The 22,481-nt window shown below is 55.0% G+C and overlaps 1 protein-coding gene across 1 annotated transcript in view; it reads right to left on the bottom strand.

The window, feature by feature from the left end:
* lig1 (ligase I, DNA, ATP-dependent) overlaps positions 1 to 22,481 on the bottom strand; it is a gene marked incomplete at its 5' end in the record, with an annotated part of 298,686 nt that overhangs the window by 101,052 nt on the left and 175,153 nt on the right. The window lies entirely within an intron of this gene.

Here is a 22,481-nt window from a genome sequence, read left to right as displayed (position 1 = left end):
AGTATATCTCAGTGAGTGAGGGGGTAGTGAGGGGACTCAGACTGAGGACTAGTATATCTCAGTGAGTGAGGGGGTAGTGAGGGGACTCAGACTGAGGACTAGTATATCTCAGTGAGTGAGGGGGTAGTGAGGGGACTCAGACTGAGGACTAGTATATCTCAGTGAGTGACGGGATAGTGAGGGGACTCAGACTGAGGACTAGTATATCTCAGTGAGTGAGGGGGTAGTGAGGGGACTCAGACTGAGGACGAGTATATCTCAGTGAGTGAGGGGGGTAGTGAGGGGTCTCAGACTGAGGACTAGTATATCTCAGGGAGTGACGGGGTAGTGAGGGGACTCAGACTGAGGACTAGTATATCTCAGTGAGTGAGGGGGTAGTGAGGGGACTCAGACTGAGGACTAGTATATCTCTGAGTGAGGGGGTAGTGAGGGGACTCAGACTGAGGACTAGTATATGTCAGTGAGTGAGGGGGTAATGAGGGGACTCAGACTGAGGACTAGTATATCTCAGTGAGTGAGGGGGTAGTGAGGGGACTCAGACTGAGGACTAGTATATCTCAGTGAGTGAGGGGACTCAGACTGAGGCCTAGTATATCTCTGAGTGAGGGGGTAGTGAGGGGACTCAGACTGAGGACTAGTATATCTCAGTGAGTGACGGGGTAGTGAGGGGACTCAGACTGAGGACTAGTATATCTCTGAGTGAGGGGACTCAGACTGAGGACTAGTATATCTCAGTGAGTGACGGGGTAGTGAGGGGACTCAGACTGAGGACTAGTATATCTCTGAGTGAGGGGGTAGTGTGGGGACTCAGACTGAGGACTAGTATATCTCAGTGAGTGGACTCAGACTGAGGACTAGTATATCTCAGTGAGTGAGGGGGTAGTGAGGGGACTCAGACTGAGGACTAGTATATCTCAGTGAGTGACGGGGTAGTGAGGAGACGCAGACTGAGGACTAGTATATCTCAGTGAGTGAGGGGGTAGTGAGGGGACTCAGACTGAGGACTAGTATATCTCAGTGAGTGACGGGGTAGTGAGGGGACTCAGACTGAGGACTAGTATATCTCAGTGAGTGACGGGGTAGTGAGGGGACTCAGACTGAGGACTAGTATATCTCAGTGAGTGACGGGGTAGTGAGGGGACTCAGACTGAGGACTAGTATATCTCTGAGTGAGGGGATAGTGAGGGGACTCAGACTGAGGACTAGTATATCTCAGTGAGTGACGGGGTAGTGAGGGGACTCAGACTGAGGACTAGTATATCTCAGTGAGTGACGGGGTAGTGAGGGGACTCAGACTGAGGACTAGCATATCTCAGTGAGTGAGGGGGTAGTGAGGGGACTCAGACTGAGGACTAGTATATCTCTGAGTGAGGGGGTAGTGAGGGGACTCAGACTGAGGACGCGTATATCTCAGTGAGTGAGGGGGGTAGTGAGGGGACTCAGACTGAGGACTAGTATATCTCAGTGAGTGAGGGGGTAGTGAGGGGACTCAGACTGAGGACTAGTATATCTCTGAGTGAGGGGGTAGTGAGGGGACTCAGACTGAGGACTAGTATACCTCAGTGAGTGAGGGGGTAGTGAGGGGACTCAGACTGAGGACTAGTATATCTCAGTGACTGACGGGGTAGTGAGGGGACTCAGACTGAGGACTAGTATATCTCAGTGAGTGAGGGGATAGTGAGGGGACTCAGACTGAGGACTAGTATATCTCTGAGTGAGGGGGTAGTGAGGGGACTCAGACTGAGGACTAGTATATCTCAGTGAGTGACTGGGTAGCGAGGGGACGTAGACGGAGGGCTAGTATATCTCTGAGTGAGGGGATAGTGAGGGGACTCAGACTGAGGACTAGTATATCTCTGAGTGAGGGGGTAGTGAGGGGACACAGAATGAGGACTAGTGTATCTCAGTGAGTGACGGGGTAGTGAGGGGACTCAGACTGAGGACTAGTATATCTCAGTGAGTGACGGGGTAGTGAGGGGACTCAGACTGAGGACTAGTATATCTCAGTGAGTGACGGGGTAGTGAGGGGACTCAGACTGAGGACTAGTATATCTCTGAGTAAGGGGGTAGTGAGGGGACTCAGACTGAGGACGCGTATATCTCAGTGAGTGAGGGGGTAGTGAGGGGACTCAGACTGAGGACTAGTATATCTCAGTGAGTGACGGGGGTGGTGAGGGGACTCAGACTGAAGACTAGTATATCTCAGTGAGTGAGGGGGGTAATGAGGGGACTCAGACTGAGGACTAGTATATCTCTGAGTGAGGGGGTAGTGAGGGGACTCAGACTGAGGACTAGTATATCTCAGTGAGTGAGGGGGGTAGTGAGGGGACTCAGACTGAGGACTAGTATATCTCAGTGAGTGAGGGGATAGTGAGGGGACTCAGACTGAGGACTAGTATATCTCAGTGAGTGAGGGGGTAGTGAGGGGACTCAGACTGAGGACTAGTATATCTCTGAGTGAGGGGGTAGTGAGGGGACTCAGACTGAGGACTAGTATATCTCAGTGAGTAATGGGGTAGTGAGGGGACTCAGACTGAGGACTAGTAAATCTCTGAGTGAGGGGGTAGTGTGGGGACTCAGACTGAGGACTAGTATATCTCTGAGTGACGGGGGTAGTGAGGGGACTCAGACTGAGGACTAGTATATCTCAGTGAGTGAGGGGGTAGTGAGGGCACTCAGACTGAGGACTAGTATATCTCAGTGAGTGAGGGGGTAGTGAGGGGACTCAGACTGAGGACTAGTATATCTCTGAGTGAGGGGACTCAGACTGAGGACTAGTATATCTCAGTGAGTGACGGGGTAGTGAGGGGACTCAGACTGAGGACTAGTATATCTCAGTGAGTGGACTCAGACTGAGGACTAGTATATCTCTGAGTGAGGGGGTAGTGAGGGGACTCAGACTGAGGCCTAGTATATCTCAGTGAGTGAGGGGGTAGTGAGGGGACTCAGACTGAGGACTAGTATATCTCAGTGAGTGACGGGGGTAGTGAGGAGACTCAGACTGAGGACTAGTATATCTCAGTGAGTGAGGGGGTAGTGAGGGGACTCAGACTGAGGACTAGTATATCTCAGTGAGTGACGGGGTAGTGAGGGGACTCAGACTGAGGACTAGTATATCTCAGTGAGTGACGGGGTAGTGAGGGGACTCAGACTGAGGACTAGTATATCTCAGTGAGTGACGGGGTAGTGAGGGGACTCAGACTGAGGACTAGTATATCTCTGAGTGAGGGGATAGTGAGGGGACTCAGACTGAGGACTAGTATATCTCAGTGAGTGACGGGGGTAGTGAGGGGACTCAGACTGAGGACTAGTATATCTCAGTGAGTGACGGGGGTAGTGAGGGGACTCAGACTGAGGACTAGCATATCTCAGTGAGTGAGGGGGTAGTGAGGGGACTCAGACTGAGGATTAGTATATCTCAGTGACTGACGGGGTAGTGAGGGGACTCAGACTGAGGACTAGTATATCTCAGTGAGTGAGGGGGTAGTGAGGGGACTCAGACTGAGGACTAGTATATCTCAGTGAGTGAGGGGGGTAGTGAGGGGACTCAGACTGAGGACTAGTATATCTCAGTGAGTGAGGGGGTAGTGAGGGGACTCAGACTGAGGACTAGTATATCTCAGTGAGTGACGGGATAGTGAGGGGACTCAGACTGAGGACTAGTATATCTCAGTGAGTGAGGGGGTAGTGAGGGGACTCAGACTGAGGACGAGTATATCTCAGTGAGTGAGGGGGTAGTGAGGGGTCTCAGACTGAGGACTAGTATATCTCAGGGAGTGACGGGGTAGTGAGGGGACTCAGACTGAGGACTAGTATATCTCAGTGAGTGAGGGGGTAGTGAGGGGACTCAGACTGAGGACTAGTATATCTCTGAGTGAGGGGGTAGTGAGGGGACTCAGACTGAGGACTAGTATATGTCAGTGAGTGAGGGGGTAATGAGGGGACTCAGACTGAGGACTAGTATATCTCAGTGAGTGAGGGGGGTAGTGAGGGGATTCAGACTGAGGACTAGTATATCTCTGAGTGAGGGGGTAGTGAGGGAACTCAGACTGAGGACTAGTATATCTCAGTGAGTGAGGGGGTAGTGAGGGGACTCAGACATGAGGACTAGTATATCTCAGAGTGAGGGGGTAGTGAGGGGACTCAGACTGAGGACTAGTATATCTCAGAGAGTGAGGGGGTAGTGAGAGGACTCAGACTGAGGACTAGTATATCTCAGTGAGTGAGGGGGTAGTGAGGGGACTCAGACTGAGGACTAGTATATCTCTGAGTGAGGGGGTAGTTAGGGGACTCAGACTGAGGACTAGTATATATCAGTGAGTGAGGGGGTAATGAGGGGACTCAGACTGAGGACTAGTATATCTCAGTGAGTGAGGGGGTAGTGAGGGGACTCAGACTGAGGACTAGTATATCTCTGAGTGAGGGGGTAGTGAGGGAACTCAGACTGAGGACTAGTATATCTCAGTGAGTGAGGGGGTAGTGAGGGGACTCAGACTGAGGACTAGTATATCTCAGAGAGTGAGGGGGTAGTGAGGGGACTCAGACTGAGGACTAGTATATCTCAGAGAGTGAGGGGGTAGTGAGAGGACTCAGACTGAGGACTACTATATCTCAGTGAGTGAGGGGTTAGTGAGGGGACTCAGACTGAGGACTAGTATATCTCATTGAGTGACGGGGTAGTGAGGGGACTCAGACTGAGGACTAGTATATCTCAGTGAGTGAGGGGGTAGTGAGGGGACTCAGACTGAGGACTAGTATATCTCTGTGAGTGACGGGGGTAGTGAGGGGACTCAGACTGAGGACTAGTATACCTCAGTGAGTGAGGGTGTAGTGAGGGGACTCAGACTGAGGACTAGTATATCTCTGAGTGAGGGGGTAGTGAGGGGACTCAGACTGAGGACTAGTATACCTCAGTGAGTGAGGGGGTAGTGAGGGGACTCAGACTGAGGACTAGTATATCTCAGTGACTGACGGGGTAGTGAGGGGACTCAGACTGAGGACTAGTATATCTCAGTGAGTGAGGGGGTAGTGAGGGGACTCAGACTGAGGACTAGTATATCTCTGAGTGAGGGGGTAGTGAGGGGACTCAGACTGAGGACTAGTATATCTCAGTGAGTGACTGGGTAGCGAGGGGATGTAGACTGAGGGCTAGTATATCTCTGAGTGAGGGGATAGTGAGGGGACTCAGACTGAGGACTAGTATATCTCTGAGTGAGGGGGTAGTGAGGGGACACAGAATGAGGACTAGTGTATCTCAGTGAGTGACGGGGGTAGTGAGGGGACTCAGACTGAGGACTAGTATATCTCAGTGAGTGACGGGGGTAGTGAGGGGACTCAGACTGAGGACTAGTATATCTCAGTGAGTGACGGGGGTAGTGAGGGGACTCAGACTGAGGACTAGTATATCTCTGAGTGAGGGGGTAGTGAGGGGACTCAGACTGAGGACTAGTATATCTCAGTGAGTGAGGGGGTAGTGAGGGGACTCAGACTGAGGACTAGTATATCTCAGTGAGTGAGGGGATAGTGAGGGGACTCAGACTGAGGACTAGTATATCTCAGTGAGTGAGGGGGTAGTGAGGGGACTCAGACTGAGGACTAGTATATCTCTGAGTGAGGGGGTAGTGAGGGGACTCAGACTGAGGACTAGTATATCTCAGTGAGTGATGGGGTAGTGAGGGGACTCAGACTGAGGACTAGTATATCTCTGAGTGAGGGGGTAGTGTGGGGACTCAGACTGAGGACTAGTATATCTCTGAGTGACGGGGGTAGTGAGGGGACTCAGACTGAGGACTAGTATCTCTCAGTGAGTGAGGGGTAGTGAGGGGACTCAGACTGAGGACTAGTATATCTCAGTGAGTGAGGGGTAGTGAGGGGACTCAGACTGAGGACTAGTATATCTCTGAGTGAGGGGAGTGAGGGGACTCAGACTGAGGACTAGTAATATCTCAGTGAGTGGACTGGGTAGCGAGGGGGACGGTAGACTGAGGGCTAGAGTATCTCTGAGTGAGGGGATAGTGAGGGGACTCAGACTGAGGACTAGTATAATCTCTGAGTGAGGGGGTAGTGAGGGGACACAGAATGAGGACTAGTGTATCTCAGTGAGTGACGGGGTAGTGAGGGGACTCAGACTGAGACTAGTATATCTCAGTGATGACGGGGTTAGTGAGGGGACTCAGACTGAGGACTAGTATATCTCAGTGAGTGACGGGGTAGTGAGGGGACTCAGACTGAGGGACTAGTATATACTCTGAGTGAGGGGGTAGTGAGGGGACTCAGACTGAGGACTAGTATATCTCAGTGAGTGAGGGGGGTAGTGAGGGGGACTCAGACTGAGGGACTAGTATATCTCAGTGAGTGAGGGGATAGTGAGGGACTCAGACTGAGGACTAGTATATCTCAGTTGAGTGAGGGGGGGGTAGTGAGGGGGACTCAGACTGAGGACTAGTATACTCTGGAGTGAGGGGGGTAGTGAGGGGACTCAGACTGAGGACTAGTATATATCAGTGAGTGATGGGGTAGTGAGGGGACTCAGACTGAGGACTAGTATATCTCTGAGTGAGGGGGTAGTGTGGGGACTCAGACTGAGGACTAGTATATCTCTGAGTGACGGGGTAGTGAGGGGACTCAGACTGAGGACTAGTATATCTCAGTGAGTGAGGGGGTAGTGAGGGCACTCAGACTGAGGACTAGTATATCTCAGTGAGTGAGGGGGGTAGTGAGGGGACTCAGACTGAGGACTAGTATATCTCTGAGTGAGGGGACTCAGACTGAGGACTAGTATATCTCAGTGAGTGACGGGGTAGTGAGGGGACTCAGACTGAGGACTAGTATATCTCTGAGTGAGGGGGTAGTGTGGGGACTCAGACTGAGGACTAGTATATCTCAGTGAGTGGACTCAGACTGAGGACTAGTATATCTCTGAGTGAGGGGGTAGTGAGGGGACTCAGACTGAGGACTAGTATATCTCAGTGAGTGAGGGGGTAGTGAGGGCACTCAGACTGAGGACTAGTATATCTCAGTGAGTGAGGGGGTAGTGAGGGGACTCAGACTGAGGACTAGTATATCTCTGAGTGAGGGGACTCAGACTGAGGACTAGTATATCTCAGTGAGTGACGGGGTAGTGAGGGGACTCAGACTGAGGACTAGTATATCTCTGAGTGAGGGGGTAGTGTGGGGACTCAGACTGAGGACTAGTATATCTCAGTGAGTGGACTCAGACTGAGGACTAGTATATCTCTGAGTGAGGGGGTAGTGAGGGGACTCAGACTGAGGACTAGTATATCTCAGTGAGTGAGGGGGTAGTGAGGGGACTCAGACTGAGGACTAGTATATCTCAGTGAGTGACGGGGTAGTGAGGAGACTCAGACTGAGGACTAGTATATCTCAGTGAGTGAGGGGGTAGTGAGGGGACTCAGACTGAGGACTAGTATATATCAGTGAGTGACGGGGTAGTGAGGGGACTCAGACTGAGGACTAGTATATCTCAGTGAGTGACGGGGTAGTGAGGGGACTCAGACTGAGGACTAGTGTATCTCAGTGAGTGACGGGGTAGTGAGGGGACTCAGACTGAGGACTAGTATATCTCTGAGTGAGGGGATAGTGAGGGGACTCAGACTGAGGACTAGTATATCTCAGTGAGTGACGGGGTAGTGAGGGGACTCAGACTGAGGACTAGTATATCTCAGTGAGTGACGGGGTAGTGAGGGGACTCAGACTGAGGACTAGCATATCTCAGTGAGTGAGGGGGTAGTGAGGGGACTCAGACTGAGGATTAGTATATCTCAGTGACTGACGGGGGTAGTGAGGGGACTCAGACTGAGGACTAGTATATCTCAGTGAGTGAGGGGGTAGTGAGGGGACTCAGACTGAGGACTAGTATATCTCAGTGAGTGAGGGGGTAGTGAGGGGACTCAGACTGAGGACTAGTATATCTCAGTGAGTGAGGGGGTAGTGAGGGGACTCAGACTGAGGACTAGTATATCTCAGTGAGTGACGGGATAGTGAGGGGACTCAGACTGAGGACTAGTATATCTCAGTGAGTGAGGGGGTAGTGAGGGGACTCAGACTGAGGACGAGTATATCTCAGTGAGTGAGGGGGTAGTGAGGGGTCTCAGACTGAGGACTAGTATATCTCAGGGAGTGACGGGGTAGTGAGGGGACTCAGACTGAGGACTAGTATATCTCAGTGAGTGAGGGGGTAGTGAGGGGACTCAGACTGAGGACTAGTATATCTCTGAGTGAGGGGGTAGTGAGGGGACTCAGACTGAGGACTAGTATATGTCAGTGAGTGAGGGGGTAATGAGGGGACTCAGACTGAGGACTAGTATATCTCAGTGAGTGAGGGGGTAGTGAGGGGACTCAGACTGAGGACTAGTATATCTCAGTGAGTGAGGGGACTCAGACTGAGGCCTAGTATATCTCTGAGTGAGGGGGTAGTGAGGGGACTCAGACTGAGGACTAGTATATCTCAGTGAGTGACGGGGTAGTGAGGGGACTCAGACTGAGGACTAGTATATCTCTGAGTGAGGGGACTCAGACTGAGGACTAGTATATCTCAGTGAGTGACGGGGTAGTGAGGGGACTCAGACTGAGGACTAGTATATCTCTGAGTGAGGGGGTAGTGTGGGGACTCAGACTGAGGACTAGTATATCTCAGTGAGTGGACTCAGACTGAGGACTAGTATATCTCAGTGAGTGAGGGGGTAGTGAGGGGACTCAGACTGAGGACTAGTATATCTCAGTGAGTGACGGGGTAGTGAGGAGACGCAGACTGAGGACTAGTATATCTCAGTGAGTGAGGGGGTAGTGAGGGGACTCAGACTGAGGACTAGTATATCTCAGTGAGTGACGGGGTAGTGAGGGGACTCAGACTGAGGACTAGTATATCTCAGTGAGTGACGGGGTAGTGAGGGGACTCAGACTGAGGACTAGTATATCTCAGTGAGTGACGGGGTAGTGAGGGGACTCAGACTGAGGACTAGTATATCTCTGAGTGAGGGGATAGTGAGGGGACTCAGACTGAGGACTAGTATATCTCAGTGAGTGACGGGGTAGTGAGGGGACTCAGACTGAGGACTAGTATATCTCAGTGAGTGACGGGGTAGTGAGGGGACTCAGACTGAGGACTAGCATATCTCAGTGAGTGAGGGGGTAGTGAGGGGACTCAGACTGAGGACTAGTATATCTCAGTGAGTGAGGGGGTAGTGAGGGGACTCAGACTGAGGACTAGTATATCTCTGAGTGAGGGGACTCAGACTGAGGACTAGTATATCTCAGTGAGTGACGGGGTAGTGAGGGGACTCAGACTGAGGACTAGTATATCTCTGAGTGAGGGGGTAGTGTGGGGACTCAGACTGAGGACTAGTATATCTCAGTGAGTGGACTCAGACTGAGGACTAGTATATCTCTGAGTGAGGGGGTAGTGAGGGGACTCAGACTGAGGACTAGTATATCTCAGTGAGTGAGGGGGTAGTGAGGGGACTCAGACTGAGGACTAGTATATCTCAGTGAGTGACGGGGTAGTGAGGAGACTCAGACTGAGGACTAGTATATCTCAGTGAGTGAGGGGGTAGTGAGGGGACTCAGACTGAGGACTAGTATATATCAGTGAGTGACGGGGTAGTGAGGGGACTCAGACTGAGGACTAGTATATCTCAGTGAGTGACGGGGTAGTGAGGGGACTCAGACTGAGGACTAGTGTATCTCAGTGAGTGACGGGGTAGTGAGGGGACTCAGACTGAGGACTAGTATATCTCTGAGTGAGGGGATAGTGAGGGGACTCAGACTGAGGACTAGTATATCTCAGTGAGTGACGGGGTAGTGAGGGGACTCAGACTGAGGACTAGTATATCTCAGTGAGTGACGGGGTAGTGAGGGGACTCAGACTGAGGACTAGCATATCTCAGTGAGTGAGGGGGTAGTGAGGGGACTCAGACTGAGGATTAGTATATCTCAGTGACTGACGGGGTAGTGAGGGGACTCAGACTGAGGACTAGTATATCTCAGTGAGTGAGGGGGTAGTGAGGGGACTCAGACTGAGGACTAGTATATCTCAGTGAGTGAGGGGGTAGTGAGGGGACTCAGACTGAGGACTAGTATATCTCAGTGAGTGAGGGGGTAGTGAGGGGACTCAGACTGAGGACTAGTATATCTCAGTGAGTGACGGGATAGTGAGGGGACTCAGACTGAGGACTAGTATATCTCAGTGAGTGAGGGGGTAGTGAGGGGACTCAGACTGAGGACGAGTATATCTCAGTGAGTGAGGGGGTAGTGAGGGGTCTCAGACTGAGGACTAGTATATCTCAGGGAGTGACGGGGTAGTGAGGGGACTCAGACTGAGGACTAGTATATCTCAGTGAGTGAGGGGGTAGTGAGGGGACTCAGACTGAGGACTAGTATATCTCTGAGTGAGGGGGTAGTGAGGGGACTCAGACTGAGGACTAGTATATGTCAGTGAGTGAGGGGGTAATGAGGGGACTCAGACTGAGGACTAGTATATCTCAGTGAGTGAGGGGGTAGTGAGGGGACTCAGACTGAGGACTAGTATATCTCAGTGAGTGAGGGGACTCAGACTGAGGCCTAGTATATCTCTGAGTGAGGGGGTAGTGAGGGGACTCAGACTGAGGACTAGTATATCTCAGTGAGTGACGGGGTAGTGAGGGGACTCAGACTGAGGACTAGTATATCTCTGAGTGAGGGGACTCAGACTGAGGACTAGTATATCTCAGTGAGTGACGGGGTAGTGAGGGGACTCAGACTGAGGACTAGTATATCTCTGAGTGAGGGGGTAGTGTGGGGACTCAGACTGAGGACTAGTATATCTCAGTGAGTGGACTCAGACTGAGGACTAGTATATCTCAGTGAGTGAGGGGGTAGTGAGGGGACTCAGACTGAGGACTAGTATATCTCAGTGAGTGACGGGGTAGTGAGGAGACGCAGACTGAGGACTAGTATATCTCAGTGAGTGAGGGGGTAGTGAGGGGACTCAGACTGAGGACTAGTATATCTCAGTGAGTGACGGGGTAGTGAGGGGACTCAGACTGAGGACTAGTATATCTCAGTGAGTGACGGGGTAGTGAGGGGACTCAGACTGAGGACTAGTATATCTCAGTGAGTGACGGGGTAGTGAGGGGACTCAGACTGAGGACTAGTATATCTCTGAGTGAGGGGATAGTGAGGGGACTCAGACTGAGGACTAGTATATCTCAGTGAGTGACGGGGTAGTGAGGGGACTCAGACTGAGGACTAGTATATCTCAGTGAGTGACGGGGTAGTGAGGGGACTCAGACTGAGGACTAGCATATCTCAGTGAGTGAGGGGGTAGTGAGGGGACTCAGACTGAGGATTAGTATATCTCAGTGACTGACGGGGTAGTAAGGGGACTCAGACTGAGGACTAGTATATCTCAGTGAGTGAGGGGGTAGTGAGGGGACTCAGACTGAGGACTAGTATATCTCAGTGAGTGAGGGGGTAGTGAGGGGACTCAGACTGAGGACTAGTATATCTCAGTGAGTGAGGGGGTAGTGAGGGGACTCAGACTGAGGACTAGTATATCTCAGTGAGTGACGGGATAGTGAGGGGACTCAGACTGAGGACTAGTATATCTCAGTGAGTGAGGGGGTAGTGAGGGGACTCAGACTGAGGACGAGTATATCTCAGTGAGTGAGGGGGTAGTGAGGGGTCTCAGACTGAGGACTAGTATATCTCAGGGAGTGACGGCGTAGTGAGGGGACTCAGACTGAGGACTAGTATATCTCAGTGAGTGAGGGGGTAGTGAGGGGACTCAGACTGAGGACTAGTATATCTCTGAGTGAGGGGGTAGTGAGGGGACTCAGACTGAGGACTAGTATATGTCAGTGAGTGAGGGGGTAATGAGGGGACTCAGACTGAGGACTAGTATATCTCAGTGAGTGAGGGGGTAGTGAGGGGACTCAGACTGAGGACTAGTATATCTCAGTGAGTGAGGGGACTCAGACTGAGGCCTAGTATATCTCTGAGTGAGGGGGTAGTGAGGGGACTCAGACTGAGGACTAGTATATCTCAGTGAGTGACGGGGTAGTGAGGGGACTCAGACTGAGGACTAGTGTATCTCAGTGAGTGAGGGGGTAGTGAGGGGACTCAGACTGAGGACTAGTATATCTCAGTGAGTGAGGGGGTAGTGAGGGGACTCAGACTGAGGACTAGCATATCTCAGTGAGTGAGGGGGTAGTGAGAGGACTCAGACTGAGGACTAGTATATCTCAGTGAGTGAGGGGGTAGTGAGGGGACTCAGACTGAGGACTAGTGTATATCAGTGAGTGAGGGGGTAGTGAGGGGACTCAGACTGAGGACTAGTATATCTCAGTGAGTGAGGGTGTAGTGAGGGGACTCAGACTGAGGACTAGTATATCTCAGTGAGTGAGGGGGTAGTGAGGAGGCTCAGACTGAGGACTAGTATATCTCAGTGAGTGAGGTGATAGTGAGGGGGTTCAGACTGAGGACTAGTATATCTCAGTGAGTGAGGGGGTAGTGAGGGGATTCAGACTGAGGACTAGTATATCTCAGTGAGTGACGGGGTAGTGAGGGGACTCAGACTGAGGACTAGTATATCTCAGTGAGTGAGTGGGTAGTGAGGGGACTCAGACTGAGGACTAGTATATCTCAGTGAGTGAGGGGGTAGTGAGGGGACACAGACTGAGGACTAGTATATCTCTGAGTGAGGGGCTAGTGAGGGGACTCAGACTGAGGACTAATATATCTCAGTGAGTGACGGGGTAGTGAGGGGACTCAGACTGAGGACTAGTATATCTCAGTGAGTGAGGGGGTAGTGAGGGGGTAATGAGGGGTAGTGAGGGGGCTGGAAGTGAGGACGAGTACTCCTCGCTGAGGGAGGGAGTAGTGAGGGGGTAGTAGCAAGGACGAGTAAACCTCGCTGAGGGAGGGGATAGCAGTGAGGACGAGTACACCTCGCTGAGGTAGGGGTTAGTGAAGGGGGTAATAGTGAGGACGAGCACACCTCGCTGAGGGAGGGGATAGTGAGGGGGTAATAGTGAGGACGCGTACACCTCGCTGAGGGAGGGGGTAGTAGTGAGGACGAGTACAGCTCGCTGAGGGAGGGGGTAGTAGTGAGGACGAGTACACCTCGCTGAGGGAGGGGTAGTGAGGGGGTAGTAATGAGGACGAGTACACCTCGCTGAGGGAGGGGTAGTGAGGGGGTAGTAGTGCGGACGAGTACACCTCGCTGAGTGAGGGGGTAATAGTGAGGGCGAGTACACCTCGCTGAGGGAGGGGGTAATAGTGAGGACGAGTAAACCTCGCTGAGAGAGGGGGTAGTAGTGAGGACAAGTACACCTCGCTGAGGGAGGGGGTAGTAGTGAGGACGAGTACACCTCGCTGAGGGAGGGGGTAGTAGTGAGGACGAGTACACCTCGCTGAGGGGGTAGTAGTGAGGACGAGTACACCTCGCTGAGGGAGGGGGTAGTAGTGAGGACGAGTACACCTCACTGAGGGAGGGGTTAGTAGTGAGGACGAGAACACCTCGCTGAGGGAGGGGTTAGTAGTGAGGACGAGTACACCTCGCTGCGGGAGGGGTTAGTAGTGAGGACGAGTACACCTCGCTGAGGGAGGGGTTAGTAGTGAGGACGAGTACACCTCGCTGAGGGAGGGGGTAGTGAAGGGGTAGTAGTGAGGACGAGTACACCTCGCTGAGGTAGGGGGTAGTGAGGGGTAGTAGTGAGGACGAGTACACCTCGCTGAGGGAGGTGGTAGTGAGGGGGTAATAGTGAGGACGAGTACACCTCGCTGAGGGAGGGGGTAGTAGTGAGGACGAGGACACCTCGCTGATGGAGGGAGTAGTAGTGAGGACGAGTACACCTCGCTGAGGGAGAGGGTAGTAGTGAGGATGAGTACACCTCGCTGAGGGAGAGGGTAGTAGTGAGGACGAGTACACCTCGCTGAGGGAGGGGGTAGTGAGTGGGTAGTAGTGAGGACGAGTACACCTCGCTGAGGGAGGGGGTAGCGAGGGGGTAATAGTGAGGACGAGTACACCTCGCTGAGGGAGGGGGTAGTAGTGAGGACGAGTACACCTCGCTGAGGGAGTGGGTAGTGAGGGGGTAGTAGTGAGGACGAGTACACCTCGCTGAGGGAGGGGGTAGTGAGGGGGTAATAGTGAGGACAAGTACACCTCGCTGAGGGAGTGGGTAGTAGTGAGGACGAGTACACCTCGCTGAGGGAGGGGGTAGTAGTGAGGACGAGTACACCTCGCTGAGGGAGGGGGTAGTAGTGAGGACGAGTACACCTCGCTGAGGGAGGGTGTAGTAGTGAGGACGAGTACACCTCGCTGAGGGAGGGGGTAGTGAGGGGGTAGTAGCGAGGACGAGTACACCTCGCTGAGGGAGGGGGGTAGTGAGGGGTTAATAGTGAGGACGAGTACACCTCGCTGAGGGAGGGGGTAGTAGTGAGGACGAGTACACCTCGCTGAGGGGGGGTTAGTAGTGAGGACGAGTACACCTCACTGAGGGAGGGGGTAGTAGTGAGGACGAGTACACCTCGCTGAGGGAGGGGGTAGTAGTGAGGACGAGACACCTCGCTGAGGGAGGGGGTAGTAGTGAGGACGAGTACACCTCGCTGAGGGAGGGGGTAGTGAGGGGGTAGTAGTGAGGACGAGTACACCTCGCTGAGGGAGGGGTTAGTAGTGAGGACGAGTACACCTCGCTGAGGGAGGGGGTAGTGAAGGGGTAGTAGTGAGGACGAGTACACCTCGCTGAGGTAGGGGGTAGTGAGGGGGTAGTAGTGAGGACGTGTACACCTCGCTGAGAGAGGTGGTAGTGAGGGGGTAATAGTGAGGACGAGTACACCTCGCTGAGGGAGGGGGTAGTAGTGAGGACGAGGACACCTCGCTGATGGAGGGAGTAGTAGTGAGGACGAGTACACCTCGCTGAGGGAGTGGGTAGTAGTGAGGATGAGTACACCTCGCTGAGGGAGAGGGTAGTAGTGAGGACGAGTACACCTCGCTGAGGGAGGGGGTAGTGAGTGGGTAGTAGTGAGGACGAGTACACCTCGCTGAGGGAGGGGGTAGTGAGGGGGTAATAGTGAGGACGAGTACACCTCGCTGAGGGAGGGGGTAGTAGTGAGGACGAGTACACCTCGCTGAGGGAGGGGGTAGTGAGTGGGTAGTAGTGAGGACGAGTACACCTCGCTGAGGGAGGGGGTAGTGAGGGGGCAGTAGTGTGGACGAGTACACCTCGCTGAGGGAGGGGGTAGTAGTGAGGACGAGTACACCTCGCTGAGGGAGGGGGTAGTGAGGGGGTAATAGTGAGGACAAGTACACCTCGCTGAGGGAGGGGGTAGTAGTGAGGACGAGTACACCTCGCTGAGGGAGGGGGTAGTAGTGAGGACGAGTACACCTCGCTGAGGGAGGGGGTAGTAGTGAGGACGAGTACACCTCGCTGAGGGAGGGGGTAGTAGTGAGGACGAGTACACCTCGCTGAGGGAGGGTGTAGTAGTGAGGACGAGTACACCTCGCTGAGGGAGGGGGTAGTGAGGGGGTAGTAGCGAGGACGAGTACACCTCGCTGAGGGAGGGGGTAGTGAGGGGTTAATAGTGAGGACGAGTACACCTCGCTGAGGGAGGGGGTAGTAGTGAGGACGAGTACACCTCGCTGAGGGGGGGTTAGTAGTGAGGACGAGTACACCTCGCTGAGGGAGGGGGTAGTAGTGAGGACGAGTACACCTCGCTGAGGGAGGGAGTAGTAGTGAGGACGAGACACCTCGCTGAGGGAGGGGGTAGTAGTGAGGACGAGTACACCTCGCTGAGGGAGGGGGTAGTGAGGGGGTAGTAGTGAGGACGAGTACACCTCGCTGAGGGAGGGGTTAGTAGTGAGGACGAGTACACCTCGTTGAGGGAGGGGGTAGTGAAGGGGTAGTAGTGAGGACGAGTACACCTCGCTGAGGTAGGGGGTAGTGAGGGGGTAGTAGTGATGATGAGTACACCTCGCTGAGGGAGGTGGTAGTGAGGGGGTAATAGTGAGGACGAGTACACCTCGCTGAGGGAGGGGGAAGTAGTGAGGATGAGGACACCTCGCTGATGGAGGGAGTAGTAGTGAGGACGAGTACACCTCGCTGAGGGAGGGGGTAGTAGTGAGGATGAGTACACCTCGCTGAGGGAGAGGGTAGGAGTGAGGACGAGTACACCTCGCTGAGGGAGGGGGTAGTGAGTGGGTAGTAGTGAGGACGAGTACACCTCGCTGAGGGAGGGGGTAGTGAGGGGGTAATAGTGAGGACGAGTACACCTCGCTGAGGGAGGGGGTAGTAGTGAGGACGAGTACACCTCGCTGAGGGAGTGGGTAGTGAGGGGGTAGTAGTGAGGACGAGTACACCTCGCTGAGGGAGGGGGTAGTGAGGGGGTAATAGTGAGGACAAGTACACCTCGCTGAGGGAGGGGGTAGTAGTGAGGACGAGTACACCTCACTGAGGGAGGGGGTAGTAGTGAGGACGAGTACACCTCGCTGAGGGAGGGGGTAGTAGTGAGGACGAGTACACCTCGCTGAGGGAGGGTGTAGTAGTGAGGACGAGTACACCTCGCTGAGGGAGGGGATAGTGAGGGGGTAGTAGCGAGGACGAGTACACCTCGCTGAGGGAGGGGGTAGTGAGGGGTTAATAGTGAGGACGAGTACACCTCGCTGAGGGAGGGGGTAGTAGTGAGGACGAGTACACCTCGCTGAGGGGGGGTTAGTAGTGAGGACGAGTACACCTCGCAGAGGGAGGGGGTAGTAGTGAAGACGAGACACCTCGCTGAGGGAGGGGGTAGTAGTGAGGACGAGTACACCTCGCTGAGGGAGGGGGTAGTGAGGGGGTAGTAGTGAGGACGAGTACACCTCGCTGAGGGAGGGGGTAGTAGTGAGGACGAGTACAGCTCGCTGAGGGAGGGGGTAGTAGTGAGGACGAGTACACCTCGCTGAGGGAGGGGGTAGTAGTGAGGACGAGTACACCTCGCTGAGAGAGGGGGTAGTGAGGGGGGTAGTAGTGAGGACGAGCACACCTCGCTGAGGGAGGGGGTAGTAGTGAGGACGAGTACACCTCGCTGAGGGAGGGGGTAGTAGTGAGGATGAGTACACCTCGCTGAGGGAGAGGGTAGTAGTGAGGACGAGTACACCTCGCTGAGGGAGGGGGTAGTGAGTGGGTAGTAGTGAGGACGAGTACACCTCGCTGAGGGAGGGGGTAGTGAGGGGGTAATAGTGAGGACGAGTACACCTCGCTGAGAGAGGGGGTAGTGAGGGGGTAGTAGTGAGGACGAGTACACCTCGCTGAGGGAGGGGGTAGTGAGGGGGTAATAGCGAGGACAAGTACACCTCGCTGAGAGAGGGGGTAGTAGTGAGGACGAGTACACCTCGCTGAGGGGGGGTTAGTAGTGAGGACGAGTACACCTCACTGAGGGAGGGGGTAGTAGTGAGGACGAGTACACCTCGCTGAGGGAGGGGGTAGTAGTGAGGACGAGACACCTCGCTGAGGGAGGGGGTAGTAGTGAGGACGAGTACACCTCGCTGAGGGAGGGGGTAGTGAGGGGGTAGTAGTGAGGACGAGTACACCTCGCTGAGGGAGGGGTTAGTAGTGAGGACGAGTACACCTCGCTGAGGTAGGGGGTAGTGAAGGGGTAGTAGTGAGGACGAGTACACCTCGCTGAGGTAGGGGGTAGTGAGGGGGTAGTAGTGATGACGAGTACACCTCGCTGAGGGAGGTGGTAGTGAGGGGGTAATAGTGAGGACGAGTACACCTCGCTGAGGGAGGGGGTAGTAGTGAGGACGAGGACACCTCGCTGATGGAGGAAGTAGTAGTGAGGACGAGTACACCTCGCTGAGGGAGGGGGTAGTAGTGAGGATGAGTACACCTCGCTGAGGGAGAGGGTAGGAGTGAGGACGAGTACACCTCGCTGAGGGAGGGGGTAGTGAGTGGGTAGTAGTGAGGACGAGTACACCTCGCTGAGGGAGGGGGTAGTGAGGGGGTAATAGTGAGGACGAGTACACCTCGCTGAGGGAGGGGGTAGTAGTGAGGACGAATACACCTCGCTGAGGGAGTGGGTAGTGAGGGGGTAGTAGTGAGGACGAGTACACCTCGCTGAGGGAGGGGGTAGTGAGGGGGTAATAGTGAGGACAAGTACACCTCGCTGAGGGAGGGGGTAGTAGTGAGGACGAGTACACCTCGCTGAGGGAGGGGGTAGTAGTGAGGACGAGTACACCTCGCTGAGGGAGGGGGTAGTAGTGAGGACGAGTACACCTCGCTGAGGGAGGGTGTAGTAGTGAGGACGAGTACACCTCGCTGAGGGAGGGGATAGTGAGGGGGTAGTAGCGAGGACGAGTACACCTCGCTGAGGGAGGGTGTAGTGAGGGGTTAATAGTGAGGACGAGTACACCTCGCTGAGGGAGGGGGTAGTAGTGAGGACGAGTACACCTCGCTGAGGGGGGGTTAGTAGTGAGGACGAGTACACCTCGCAGAAGGAGGGGGTAGTAGTGAAGACGAGACACCTCGCTGAGGGAGGGGGTAGTAGTGAGGACGAGTACACCTCGCTGAGGGAGGGGGTAGTAGTGAGGACGAGTACAGCTCGCTGAGGGAGGGGGTAGTAGTGAGGACGAGTACACCTCGCTGAGGGAGGGGGTAGTAGTGAGGACGAGTACACCTCGCTGAGGGAGGGGGTAGTGAGGGGGTAGTAGTGAGGACGAGCACACCTCGCTGAGGGAGGGGGTAGTAGTGAGGACGAGTACACCTCGCTGAGGGAGGGGGTAGTAGTGAGGATGAGTACACCTCGCTGAGGGAGAGGGTAGTAGTGAGGACGAGTACACCTCGCTGAGGGAGGGGGTAGTGAGTGGGTAGTAGTGAGGACGAGTACACCTCGCTGAGGGAGGGGGTAGTGAGGGGGTAATAGTGAGGACGAGTACACCTCGCTGAGGGAGGGGGTAGTAGTGAGGACGAGTACACCTCGCTGAGGGAGTGGGTAGTGAGGGGGTAGTAGTGAGGACGAGTACACCTCGCTGAGGGAGGGGGTAGTGAGGGGGTAATAGCGAGGACAAGTACACCTCGCTGAGAGAGGGGGTAGTAGTGAGGACGAGTACACCTCGCTGAGGGAGGGGGTAGTAGTGAGGACGAGTACACCTCGCTGAGGGAGGGGGTAGTAGTGAGGACGAGTACACCTCGCTGAGGGAGGGTGTAGTAGTGAGGACGAGTACACCTCGCTGAGGGAGGGGGTAGTGAGGGGGTAGTAGCGAGGACGAGTACACCTCGCTGAGGGAGGGGGTAGTGAGGGGTTAATAGTGAGGACGAGTACACCTCGCTGAGGGAGGGGGTAGTAGTGAGGACGAGTACACCTCGCTGAGGGAGGGGGTAGTAGTGAGGACGAGTACACCTCGCTGAGGGAGGGTGTAGTAGTGAGGACGAGTACACCTCGCTGAGGGAGGGGATAGTGAGGGGGTAGTAGCGAGGACGAGTACACCTCGCTGAGGGAGGGGTTAGTAGTGAGGACGAGTACATCTCGCTGAGGGAGGGGGTAGTGAAGGGGTAGTAGTGAGGACGAGTACACCTCGCTGAGGTAGGGGGTAGTGAGGGGGTAGTAGTGAGTACGAGTACACCTCGCTGAGGGAGGTGGTAGTGAGGGGGTAATAGTGAGGACGAGTACACCTCGCTGAGGGAGGGGGTAGTAGTGAGGACGAGGACACCTCGCTGAGGGTGGGGGTAGTAGTGAGGATGAGTACACCTCGCTGAGGGAGAGGGTAGTAGTGAGGACGAGTACACCTCGCTGAGGGAGGGGGTAGTGAGTGGGTAGTAGTGAGGACGAGTACACCTCGCTGAGGGAGGGGGTAGTGAGGGGGTAATAGTGAGGACGAGTACACCTCGCTGAGGGAGGGGGTAGTAGTGAGGACGAGTACACCTCGCTGAGGGAGGGGGTAGTGAGGGGGTAGTAGTGAGGACGAGTACACCTCGCTGAGGGAGGGGGTAGTGAGGGGGTAATAGTGAGGACAAGTACACCTCGCTGAGGGAGGGGGTAGTAGTGAGGACGAGTACACCTCGCTGAGGGAGGGGGTAGTAGTGAGGACGAGTACACCTCGCTGAGGGAGGGGGTAGTAGTGAGGACGAGTACACCTCGCTGAGGGAGGGTGTAGTAGTGAGGACGAGTACACCTCGCTGAGGGAGGGGGTAGTGAGGGGGTAGTAGCGAGCACGAGTACACCTCGCTGAGGGAGGGGGTAGTGAGGGGTTAATAGTGAGGACGAGTACACCTCGCTGAGGGAGGGGGTAGTAGTGAGGACGAGTACACCTCGCTGAGGGGGGGTTAGTAGTGAGGACGAGTACACCTCGCTGAGGGAGGGGGTAGTAGTGAAGACGAGACACCTCGCTGAGGGAGGGGGTAGTAGTGAGGACGAGTACACCTCGCTGAGGGAGGGGGTAGTGAGGGGGTAGTAGTGAGGACGAGTACACCTCGCTGAGGGAGGGGTTAGTAGTGAGGACGAGTACACCTCGCTGAGGGGGTGGTTAGTAGTGAGTACGAGTACACCTCGCTGAGGGAGGGGGTAGTAGTGAGGACGAGTACAGCTCGCTGAGGGAGGGGGTAGTAGTGAGGACGAGTACACCTCGCTGAGGGAGGGGGTAGTAGTGAGGACGAGTACACCTCGCTGAGGGAGGGGGTAGTGAGGGGGTAGTAGTGAGGACGAGCACACCTCGCTGAGGGAGGGGGTAGTAGTGAGGACGAGTACACCTCGCTGAGGGAGGGGGTAGTAGTGAGGACGAGTACACCTCGCTGAGGGAGGGGATAGTAGTGAGGACGAGTACACCTCGCTGAGGGGGGGGTAGTAGTGAGGACGAGTACACCTCGCTGAGGGAGGGGGTAGTAGTGAGGACGAGTACACCTCGCTGAGGGAGGGGGTAGTAGTGAGGACGAGTACACCTCGCTGAGGGAGGGGGTAGTAGTGAGGACGAGTACACCTCGCTGAGGGAGGGATTAGTAGTGAGGACGAGTACACCTCGCTGAGGGAGGGGGTAGTAGTGAGGATGAGTACACCTCGCTGAGGGAGGGGGTAGTGAGGGGGTAGTAGTGAGGACGAGTACACCTCACTGAGGGAGGGGTTAGTAGTGAGGACGAGTACACCTCGCTTAGGGAGGGGGTAGTAGTGAGGACGAGTACACCTCGCTGAGGGAGGGGGTAGGAGTGAGGACGAGTACAGCTCGCTGAGGGAGGGGGTAGGAGTGAGGACGAGTACACCTCGCTGAGGGAGGCGGTAGTAGTGAGGACGAGTACACCTCGCTGAGGGAGGGGGTAGTAGTGAGGACGAGTACAGCTCGCTGAGGGAGGGGGTAGTAGTGAGGACGAGTACACCTCGCTGAGGGAGGGGATAGTAGTGAGGACGAGTACACCTCGCTGAGGGAGGGGGTAGTAGTGAGGACGAGTACACCTCGCTGAGGGAGGGTGTAGTGAGGGGGTAATAGTGAGGACGAGTACACCTCGCTGAGGGAGGGGTAGTAGTGAGGACGAGTACACCTCGCTGAGGGAGGGGGTAGTAGTGAGGACGAGTACACCTCGCTGAGGGAGGGGGTAGTAGTGAGGACGAGTACACCTCGCTGAGGGAGGGGGTAGTAGTGAGGACGAGTACACCTCGCTGAGGGAGGGGGTAGTGAGGGGTTAGTAGTGAGGACGAGTACACCTCGCTGAGGGAGGGGGTAGTAGTGAGGACGAGTACACCTCGCTGAGGGAGGGGGTAGTAGTGAGGACGAGTACACCTCGCTGAGGGAGGGGGTAGTTGTGAGGACGAGTACACCTCGCTGAGGGAGGGGGTAGTAGTGAGGACGAGTACACCTCGCTGAGGGAGGGGGTAGTGAGGGGGTAGTAGTGTGGACGAGTACACCTCGCTGAGGGAGGGGGTAGTAGTGAGGACGAGTACACCTCGCTGAGGGAGGGGGTAGTGAGGGGGTAGTAGTGTGGACGAGTACACCTCGCTGAGGGAGGGGGTAGTAGTGAGGACGAGTACACCTCGCTGAGGGAGGGGGTAGTGAGGGGGTAGTAGTGTGGACGAGTACACCTCGCTGAGGGAGGGGGTAGTAGTGAGGACGAGTACACCTCGCTGAGGGAGGGGGTAGTAGTGAGGAGGAGTACACCTCGCTGAGGGAGGGGGTAGTAGTGAGGACGAGTACACCTCGCTGAGGGAGTGGGTAGTAGTGAGGACGAGTACACCTCGCTGAGGGAGGGGGTAGTAGTGAGGACGAGTACACCTCGCTGAGGGAGGGTGTAGTAGTGAGGACGAGTACACCTCGCTGAGGGAGGGGATAGTAGTGAGGACGAGTACACCTCACTGAGGGAGGGGGTAGTAGTGAGGACGAGTACACCTCGCTGAGGGAGGGGGTAGTAGTGAGGACGAGTACACCTCGCTGAGGGAGGGGGTAGTAGTGAGGACGAGTACACCTCGCTGAGGGAGGGGGTAGTAGTGAGGACGAGTACACCTCGCTGAGGGAGGGGGTAGAAGTGAGG

Source organism: Carcharodon carcharias, assembly GCF_017639515.1.
Source record: "Carcharodon carcharias isolate sCarCar2 chromosome 39 unlocalized genomic scaffold, sCarCar2.pri SUPER_39_unloc_11, whole genome shotgun sequence".
Classification (NCBI taxonomy): Eukaryota; Metazoa; Chordata; class Chondrichthyes; order Lamniformes; family Lamnidae; genus Carcharodon; species Carcharodon carcharias.
The sequence above is the reverse complement of the archived record's forward strand: the minus strand, read 5'-3'. Positions and strand labels throughout refer to the sequence as shown.